We start from the raw sequence: 11,042 nt of genomic DNA on the forward strand, positions 1-11,042 counted from the left end.
CTCCTGCGCAGGCTCCCGAGGTGGCCGCACTTCCTAAAGCCGGCATTGCGGAGTTAGAATTCGGGGTGCGAGCAGGGAGGTAGCAGCCCATGACACAGACGGGAGAGGGGACAGAGCCACGGGGAGCCTCACACAGACACGTGTGCCCACACGCTCTGAGAACAGAACGTTCTCCCGGGGCTGTGGTGTTCATCCTGCGGGGGGGTCCCCACACACAAACCAAAGGGTCAGCCTGCTTAGTCCTCCTGGCTGGGCCCCGTGTGTCCCACCCCGAAGCTCTCGTTCAACTCCCACTGATAAAAGACCATTCAGTGCTAGGAAGGGTATGCTTTGCTGCCCTTTAATTAAATGCCTGACTTGTTCCTGTCTAGTGACCAGTTGGTTATATGTTCAGTTTCCCTTTTCCCCTAGGCTGCTAGGAAACTCACTATCAAATCTGAAGTTCGTTTACCATTGCTCCTTTTAAACTTTGTAGGCTTCTAATTTTGTGTATTTGTTTTAAAGGCAGAGTGACAGAGAAGGAGGGAGGTGGGAGAGAGAGAGAGGGAGAGAGGGAGAGAGGCAGAGAGAAATATCTTCCATCCACTGGTTCACTCCACCAAATACTTACACCAGCCAGGGCTGGGCCAGCCATAGCCAGGGGCTGGGATATTCATCCGGGTCTCCCATGCAAGTGGTAGGAACTCAGGTTCTTGAACATCAACTGCTGCCTGCCAGGGTCACATTCTGGGCTGGAGGCGGAGGGTGAGCGGGGACCCAGGCACTCTCATACGGGTGCAGGCGTCCCAAGCTGTGGCACCACAACGCGGGCCCCTACAGTCGATCCTCGCAGTATCCGGACGGCGGGGCCAGGCTCGGCTGCTCGACTCTCAGCCCTGCCACTCAGGACCCGGATGAACTCAGGCCTATGGCTTTGTCTGCCCTCGGGGAGCCTCGCTTTGCTTACCCGCGCGAGGGGAACAACCACACTCACCGTGGGACCTTGGAGAAGACGGAGTGCGACGGTCGCGTGAGACGCCTGGCCTGTAGCAGGTGCTAGATAAACGCTTGCCGTCCCAGCCCAGCGTGCCCAGGACCTGGGGCCCGCGCCGCCTCCTCCCCTGGCATCGGGTAGCTCCAGGTAGCTTTGCAGGAGACTTAAACATGATCCCCATGGTAAGCTCGATTCTACTCCACGCATTTGGGCCAGACACGGCACACTGTGGCCCACACAGAAGGAGCAGTGTGGGGAAAGCCACGGTTGCCAGCATGGCAAAGAGCTCCGTGGCAGGTCTGTGAGTGCCACCCTCGCGGGTCCTGCTGCTCCCATGGTCCTGAGCTGGCCCCCAGGGCTCTTGAGCTGGAGGGTGGGTACCCAGCACGGCGGCGGTGGGAAGAGGTGGGATCGGCCAGGGGTGGAGCTGGCGGGCCATGGTCACCGGGAATTGGTGTGCTTCTGCCAGGATCCTGGCTCCTCCTCGGGCTGGGGCCTTTCCTGCTCTGGTTTCCTGTCAACTGCCGCGATCTCTCCACCCCCACTCCCCAGCCCGCCTGCCACAGGGATGCACCTGCCACGGGGCCCTCACCAGAGACACCGCCAGGGCCACGCCCTTGTCCTGCCAAAGCCCCACGTGAAAGTTTCATTCCTTCATGGGTTCTCCATCCTTGGGTCTTTTATTATAGCAGTGGAAAAGGGCTCATAGGGGCCAATGCTGTGGTGTAGCAGGTAAAACTCTGCCTGTGGTGCCAGCATCCTATATGGGCGCCGGTTCATGTCCCAGCTGCTCCATTTCAATCCAGCTCTCTGCTATGGCCTGGGAAAGCAGCAGAAGATGGCCCAGATGCTTGGGCCCCTGCACCCACGTGGGGGACTCGGATGGAGTTCCGGGATCTTGGCTTGGGGCTGGCCAAGTCTCTGGTCATTGTGGCTGCTGGGGGGAGAGGGGGCGGTGAACTAGCGGAAGGAAGATCGCTCGCTCTCGCTCTGTTTCTCCCCCTCTCTCTGGACGTGCAGTGGGCTCTCACCGCCGACACCAGCAGGAATGCTGGCGGGGTCTGAGCTGCGTGTGCCAGCCGCCGGGCTGATGCCTTGTGCCTGTGGGAGGCTGAGACCTGGGTGCCCAGCAGGCAGAGGACAACCGTGCGACCAGACCGCCAGGGACGCCCTGGGTGCTGGGAGGGTAAGTCACTGTCCAGCGTCGCCCAGCCGGGAGAGGCAAAGCTCGGGCCCTGAGCAGCCTGGCCGCCGAGCCCATTGTCCCTTTGCTCTCTCAGACCACGCTCCAAGCGTTCAGGGAGGGGCAGTGGCACCCACCTCCCGCCTTGCCCGTCCCCAAGGGACAGGGAGGACAGGGCCAATGCTCTCGTAGCCTGGTTCTGTGCCAAGACCAAAGACCCCCACCCTCAGAGGCGCGTGGGCTGAGTCAGCCAGGCCACGTGGGCCGCAGGAAGTGGGTGTGGTGCACACGGTTGGTGGGGGGATGGGGGGAGGGGATGAGGGATGAGTCACCCCTGCAGTCTGACCCTTCAGAATTTTCTCCGAGTTCTTGTTTCTCAAAGACTCAGGGTGGGGTCAGCGTGGGGAAGGCTGGCAGAGAGCAGCCCCGCCTCTCGCACTCTGGGGGGGGGGGTACCTGACGCACTAGGGCTCCCCGAAGGTGCTGGATCTCCCCCAGGTGTGGCTCTCCTTGTCTGCACCTTGGCAGTGGGACGGAAGGAAGCTGGGCGGGGCTGGGGGTCAAGGGCAGGAAGCACCTGTCATAGTCAAGGTCACTTCTAGGGTTGCCCCCCACCCCGGCCCCCCGTAAGCGCCTCCCAACGCTCCCTGACACCAGAGAACTTGGGAAGAGTCCCGAGGCTCCCCAGGGAGCGAGCAGCTGCCCAAGGATGCCGTGTCCAGCCCATGGCCGCGGCGGTGATCCGACGGCATAGCGCTGACGGAGAGTCCAAGCGTCCACTTCCGGCTCTCGGTAAATGCCGCTCGGACCTGCACTGGAACTGGGTCTTCCCGGCCTGGTTCCAGCAAAGTCCGGGGTGGGCTGGCCCAGGGATGTGGATGCCAGAGACCAGAGGGCCGGTGTGCCCTGCCCCGGGGTTATATTAAATCACCTACACTTCCCAGAGGGGACCAGCCGAAAAGATGGCCAGGGGAAGGCTTTGATTGGCTGGGCCTGGGTCTCGTGCTGTCCTTCGGCCAATCACTGCAGGGCTGTGAGAGGGACCCCTTCCTCGGTCAGCACCGCCAGCTCCGCAAGGGAAGGGCTGGGCAGGTGAGAAGGCACCTTCACAACCAGCTTTTACTATGCTTTTATTATCCATTGTACTAGTGCTATCATTATTTCAATGTAACCTAAAGTGTAACCACGTTAGCTTGTTAGGCAACCATTAGTAAAAAGAAGCAATGCTAGACTTTATAATATGTATTATGTTAGATGTTGAGCTAAGTAATCCAGTAACTATATTGATTATTGTACGACCTGAACCGCTGCCCATTCCTGGCACTCGCTATTGTACACTCCCCTTCCCTCCATCTGGCCAGATGTGACCCTACCCTGACCCAGGTCCAGGAATGTAAAGTAATTATCTATACCTATAGGGTTCAAAGCTTTAGATAACAACCAGCCACTACCCCGGAGTCAGCAGCTGCGATGCCGGGACTTATCAGAAATGTCAACTTGATCTACAGCATCTCCTTAACACTTGCTTGTACATGATAATAAAAACTCTGTAAGAACTGGGCTCGGGGCTTCTCGGGGGGCTTCCTCTCCTGGAGGCACTGAGAGGCCCGAGTTCGAACTCGTAATAAAAACGACCCTGCTTATTAGCTTCAACTTCGGTCTCTGGTGGTGTGACTTTCGGGGGACCACGGACTTGGGGGCAGATGGCCCGTGTGGCCGGCCTTGGTCTTTTTAGTTTCTCTGATGGCGAGAACCTCACTGATTAGCATGGAAAATGGCCCTCCGTGCTCAGCCCAGTGTGTGCTATTTGCAGGTCGCGGGGGCTCCCGAGTTCAGGCTTCGGAGCGAGGCTGCCTGGGTTCAAATCCTGGCTGAGCCACTTGGTCCCTTCCTCATCGTGGCCTTGGACACTGACACAGGCATGCTGAATGTCAGTCTCTTCATCTGTGAAATGGGCACGCTTACCTCGTGCTGTGAGAGTGAAATGAGCTGAGCGGTGCCTATTGTTTGAGTGGCGCTCGGGGTGGGCCCATGGGGGTGCCTAGAGCAGGGGCTGTCGTCGTGAGCCCTGCCAAGGTCGGACAGGTAAGCGAAGTGGGCCCAAGTTAGGGACACCATAGGGAGGGGTGGGGACTGTGGCAAAGTGGAGAGGCTTGTCCCAGGTGAAGGGGGCAGCTGGCTCTGGGCTGCAGCTGACGATGCAGGGGACGGCCCAGGTTTTGTTCCCAAGGACGGAGCCGGCCTCGTGCCCTTTTGTGTGATATCAACAATCAACTTTGTCCCGACCCGCGGGACAGCAACTGGGGTCGAGTACCTAGAAGGAGAAATGAGAGGGGCAGGAGACACAAGGATGGCAGCAAGACAAGTGCTGATCAAGCTGCAACTTTATTTTTTGAACTGCTCACTATATATCATTGAGGCATGGGAAAGAGGAAGGGCTTGTCTTCGCTACTGCAGTGCTGACGCAATCAAGAAAAACCCGCGGGGCCCTATTACGGGAAGGGGCCCTGTTACGGGAAGCTACAAGATTAGGGAAGGGGGGTAGGGCGGTTACAGGCGCATGGCTTCTACAAGATTAGGGAGGGGGGCAGGGCGGTTACAGGCGCATGGCTTATAGTACATTTTATCTGACACGCCAGGTTTTTCTATTACCAAGAGGTAAGGCCACCTACTGCATGGTCCCTGACATATCTCCCTTCTTTATCAATTTAAGAAGGATAGCTGTGGTTTAGGCCAAGTTTGACGAACGAGCAGTGCCTGTCTTAGGAATCGACCCGAAACCCTAACACCTCTTACCCGTCGCTGGATATCCTTGCCAGTCCCCAAGGACTCCTGTCTTAGGCGGGTGTGGGTACGGGAAGGTGCCCGTCATTGGCTTACTGCTCATTTTATTGATAGGCCTGGGGCCCTTCCTGGGCTCCCGACTGGACAGCAATGAACGGGGGAAGGTTAGCTGTTGAAAGGACCGTGACCTTATTGGCTATACTTTATTGGCCGGAGAGGGGATGATAAGTTTCCATGGGATCTTGCATGGCTAGACTCTGGTAATGTATTTGAATTGGCCTGGCTGCCAAATTGTCTACTTGTTGTTTGATGAAGGCCACGAGTCTATTGAAGAGACAAGGACCTACAGATAGTATAATAAGTATTCCAGCAAAGGGGCCTAGAAGTGGCAACAAATAGGGAAGCAGTCCATTCCATCCAGTCCAGAAGGGGTTTTCAGCCAGGGCACGTCGACGACGTTCCAGGTCTTCTTGAAGTGTTTTGATTTTATCACGAACAATGCCGGACTTGTTGGCGTAGAAGCAGCATGTTTCCTGTAAAGCCAAACAAATACCTCCCTGTTCGGCAGTAAGCAAGTCTAAGCCTTTACGGTTTTGGAGAACGACTTCCGCTAGGGAGTCAATTTGATCCTGAAGGTCCTGAATGGTGGTGGATAGGGTTTGTACATCATTAATAAGCTGTTGGGACAATTGTCTATATTTGTGGACCGCAATTTCTAGTCCTGTTGAACCTGTAACCATCGCTGAGGAGATTCCCAATGTAGCTATTAAAGGAATAAATTGAACAGCTCGTTTCGGTCGCCCCGCAATATAATCAAAGGAGGGGATGGGAACAGGGGTATCTCCCGAAATGATTTCAATATTGGGGAAAAGCGTAGCATGTGCGCAACTACCGCTCCAATTTGCTGGTAGGACAGTATAGGCTAAATTATCCTTGCATACAAATACGGTGGAATTGGGGGCGTAAAGAGGGAAATCTATTGTTTCATTATCTGTACAAAAGGGAGCGAGGCCTACATCAATATTAAAGGAATTATTAAGGGGAGGTTTATAAAGGCAAGTGATGTTTTCAGCTGGGTAAGGAAGAACAGGAAAGGGATGTGTAGGCTGAGCGTTAGAGGAATCATTAAACATAGAGGTACTATTAAGCGGTAAAAATACGGCAAGAGGAAGGGGGGGTCCCTGGCGCAGACAGAGCCAACAGCTGTTTGCAAGGGAGGGGTTAGAGATATTAAGTAATTTATGGGACTCGGTGAGGATATCGGCGGTGTTGGCATCTAAGCCTTCCATTCCTCGAGATCGGATGTTAGCCAGAGGGTGGTATTGGAGAGAAGGATAAAGGCTTTCGAATGCGGTTTCGAGCATCTTTTGTGTTTTTAACCTGGTAAGTGTGTCCTGAGGGCCACCACCATCAGACACTCCCACAGGGGCTGCAGGGTACCAGCAGGCCACTTGTCCCTTAGGGGGGCAGGGAGGAGAGCTGAGGCGTGAAGACGATAAGTCTCCTCCAAATATTCCCCCATGATCTCCTGTTATAGTGGCAAACAATAAATGTTTACTCCCCTCATTACAGGTTTGATACTGAGTATAACAGGAGGAGTGCACAGAGTAGTGGATAGTACTATTGCATTCTGATGGGCATTGATCCTCAGGGCGGGAAGAGTCTAGTTTAGGTTTGAGAGTACACTGCCATTTGGAATCTGTGGCAGCCCGATATGCAGTTTTATCTCCACAGTCATGTGTAAAATGAGGCTTACGATTGAGGACTCGGGATCCATAGGAGGTTGATGTTTGTGGGAGTAATACTGTTATGCCCCCCGAGCAGGTACAAGGGTTATGCTGTTGAAGGAGTTTTTGAATGGCCTGAGGGTTGTCAAACCCTGCAAAGACTGGTGGAGCCCAATGGATGGTGTAGATTGCCATTATCAGGAGAGCAAGGAAGAGGGACATTTTGTTAGGGCCCTTCAGAGGGGTTAATCAGTGAGCCCTCAGGAAATGTGGTAGGGGAAGAGCGAATAGAGAGAAGATAAGATACACAAATAGCAACAATGGCAACAATACCGACAATAACAAGGAGTCCTGTAATGAGTCCCAGTAGAGTCCAGCCGGGTCTTTTCATTCCTGTAAACACAAGGGGAAAATATCCTCAGGGCCAGATGTAGGCTCTGGTGTAGGGTTAATATTAGAAGAGTTTGACGAATTAACTTGTTTAACTAATCTTTCAGGCAGCCATCTGGGTGCCGATTGCTTTTGATCCAGGATGCAGGCTGAGCCGCGGCCCCAGATAAGTACTGGATCTGGGCCATGCCAGCTGTTGGTGAGGGGGTCTCGCCACATCACCATAGGTGGAGCCGTATTAGGGGAAGGGTGCCAGTGACGGTCAGCAGCGGAATGACCATTATTATCCAAAGTTAAAAAATTTGTCACAAAAAGCGCATGATTTAAGCGATCGCGGGGAGAGGTAAAAGAGAAGGAAGTGGCTTTAAGCCGAGTGAGCCAAGTTTTTAATGTTTGGTGGGCTCTCTCAACTATTCCTTGTCCCTGTGGGTTATAGGGAATGCCTGTAGCATGGCTAACATGGAGCGCTTCACAGAATTGTTTAAACTTAGTGCTGACATAAGCAGGACCATTGTCTGTTTTAATTTTAGCAGGTTTTCCCAGGACAGAAAGGGCAGTGACAAAGTGTGAGATGACATCCCTAGCAGCTTCTCCTGAATGGGGGGAAGCAAAGATAAAACCACTATACGTGTCTATAGACACATGGAGATACTTTAATTTGCCAAATTCTGGGAAATGCGTGACATCCATTTGCCACAACTGATTAGGGAGAAGACCACGCGGATTGACTCCTAAATGCGGTACAGGGAGGCTTGTGATGCATGTGGGACATTGTTTTACTATTTCACGAGCCTGATCTCGTGAAATCTTACAAAGTAAACGGAGGGATTGAGCATTTAGGTGATGTAACTTATGTAATTTTTGAGCTTCTTGTACTGATCCCATAATTATGGGGAAGGCAAGCCTCGTAGCTGCATCTGCCTGGGCGTTACCTTCTGATAGTGGCCCTGGTAGGTTTGTGTGTGCCCTGATATGTCCCAAGTAGAAAGGCTGTTGTCTCTTGTGAATTAACTTTTGAATTTGTGCAAATAAGGGCGTAGCGTTAGAAGTTGTCTTAAGAAAAGGGGAAGTTTCGAGTAACGGGATAGATTGAGCCACATATGCACTATCAGTAAAGATATTTACAGGCTGATCGAAAAATTGTGTAAAGACTTGAAGTACGGCATACAGTTCAACCAACTGAGTTGACTGATAAGATGTTTTAAATACATGAGAACGGTTATTTGCCACGAAGGCGGCCATCCCATTGGAAGATCCATCTGTAAACACCGTGACAGCCTTTGGAATGGGGTTACTTTTTGTAATTTTTGGGAAAATGAAGGAATAGGACTGGGCAAACTGTAGTACCGGGTCATCAGGGAGGTGATTGTCAAGAATCCCCATAAAGCCTGACATGGCTATTCCCCAGTCGTCAGATGTTTGAAGAAGGAACTGGGTCTGTTCTTGAGTATATGGCACTATTATTATATCGGGATCCTTTCCAAAATACTGGCGGGAAAGGGAGCGAGCCTTAATGATTAATGAAGTGGTTTGGGAAGAGTATACAGAAATTACCTTAGACGAGGAGGTGGGGAGATGGACCCAGAAAAGAGGTTGACCCTTTTTACCAGGTGTGAGGGCCTTTTGCCAAAACACTCCAGTGGGCGTGTGTGGCGTGGCTAAGACAATAAAAGTTAAAGGGAGGGTATACGAAATTTGAGAGACAAATTGTTGGCTGATGGCTTGTGTTACTTGGTTTAACGCCTCTCTCGCAGCCGGGGTGAGTTCACGGGGGGAAGAGGGATCTGAGTTTCCTCGAAGGATGTCGTAAAGGGGCAAGAGAGTGTTGTTAGGGACCTTTATATAGGGCCTGAGCCACTGAATATCTCCTAAAAGTTTTTGAAAGTCGTTAAGGGTATGGAGGCAGTCTAAGCGAAACTGGATGCGAGGCACGAAAACCTCGTTTTGTTGTAATTTTAAGCCTAAATAGGTAAAGGGGTCTTGTAACTGAACCTTATCAGGGGCAATTTGTAAACCAAGGGCGAGAAGGGTTTTAGTAAGGTCCGTGAAGCAACGAAGTAGGTTTGATTTATTTTGGGCTGCCAATAGAATATCATCCATATAATGTAAAATATAAAGATGTGGCCAGCGTAAACGAATTGGGTCTACTGCTTGTGCCACAAATTTTTGACAAAGGGTGGGGCTATTGGCCATTCCTTGGGGTAAGACCTTCCATTGAAATCTTTGCATTGGTCCCTGGAAGTTAACACGGGGAAGGCTAAAGGCGAAGAAAGGACGGTCATCAGGGTGTAAAGGAATAGTAAAAAAGCAATCCTTAAGATCTATAATTATTTTAAAATAACCATTTGGAATGGCTACAGGGGTGGGGATGCCAGGTTGGAGGGCACCCATGGGTGCCATGACCTTATTAACGGCACGCAAGTCCTGTAAAAGGCGCCATTTGCCAGATTTTTTTTTTATGACAAAAATGGGTGTATTCCAGGGAGAATTAGAAGGCTCTAAGTGTCCAGCCTCGAGCTGCTCCTGTACAAGCGCTGTAGCGGCATTTAGTTTTTCTTGAGTAAGCGGCCACTGGTCCACCCAAACAGGAGTTTGAGTATTCCATGTGATTTTATCTGCATGGGGTACAGGAAGGCCAGTGGCCGTTGCTAAAAATCCGAATATCCGAGCCCGTGTTTATCTGTTTTAGAGGGAGTTGTAATGGGTTGAGTTATGCCCTGTCTTGTTTTTCCAAGTCCCGTGCCAGGCACATAATCCATGCGCAGCATTTGTTGTGTGACCACGTTACTAGGGCTGCACAGGATAACTTCCATTTGGGAGAGAATGTCACGTCCCCACAGATTAACAGGAAGGCCTGGTAATACAAAAGGAGTTACAGTGCCCTGATTGCCTTCACTATCCTTCCAGTGTAATACCTTTGAGCTGACTTGGGGGTTATTAGATTGGCCTATACCTTGTAAGTCAGTAAAAGATGCGGTCAGCGGCCAGTGGGTGGGCCAATGATCTTGAGATATGACCGTGGCATCCGCCCCCGTATCTAGAATGCCCTTAAAATCCTTTCCTTCAATAGTAAGGGTTAGTGTAGGTCTATTTTTTGTGATTGGCTGGACCCAATAGGCATCCGAGGAGCCCAAAGGGGTAATGCCTCGGGGCCTGGAGGAAATTGAGGATGTATTTTTAGTAATTAAAGGCATAAGAATTAGTTGTGCTAGGCGGGTGCCCTGTGGAACGGCAGCCACTCCGTTAATAGCGGCTGCTAGAATCTTTATTTGTCCGGTAAAATCACCGTCAATAATGCCAGGAAAAACTTGAATGCCCTTAAGGGTGGCTGATGCTCTACCAAGAATAAGAGCACAGGTACCCGAAGGCAGAGGGCCCCACACCCCTGTAGGGATAATTTGTGGGCCCTGGGTGGAATCTAATATTGTATCGGAGGCGGCACAGAGGTCCAGTCCTGCGCTACCTGGGGTTGCTCGTTGGAGGGAAGTAATTGTTGAGGCATTTGAGGAACTTGTTGTTGGGCTTGGGCCTGAGGAGGGACAAACCGTATCGCCCCAGGGTTTGTCCTTGGATAATTTGGGGCCAGGGGCTGGCCCCTCTGGGAGTTTCCCGGCAGCCTAGGAGGGAGGGGCTGGCCTGAAGAATTAGTCTTTGACCTACATTCATTTGCCCAGTGATAACCCCTATGGCATCGAGGGCACAGGGTGGAAGGAAGTGGCCTACCTGGAGGGGATGGGGTTATATTTTGTGCCATAGGCCTGGTTGATGAGGCAGTGGGACAATCACGGGCAAAATGTCCAGGCTGTTTACAAGCATAGCAAGTGGAGGTTTTTGCGGAGGGGTTGTGAGCCGATTTAAATGCAGCTCCGATAGCCAGACCCATAGCGTGGGCTGATCCCACGCCAGCGCAGAGCCTCACGAATTCTGAAAGGTCATTTTTATGTTTATGAGGCCGAAGAACGTCCTTACAAACTGGATTGGCGTT

Source organism: Lepus europaeus, chromosome 10 (assembly GCF_033115175.1).
Source record: "Lepus europaeus isolate LE1 chromosome 10, mLepTim1.pri, whole genome shotgun sequence".
In the NCBI taxonomy this organism is placed as follows: Eukaryota; Metazoa; Chordata; class Mammalia; order Lagomorpha; family Leporidae; genus Lepus; species Lepus europaeus.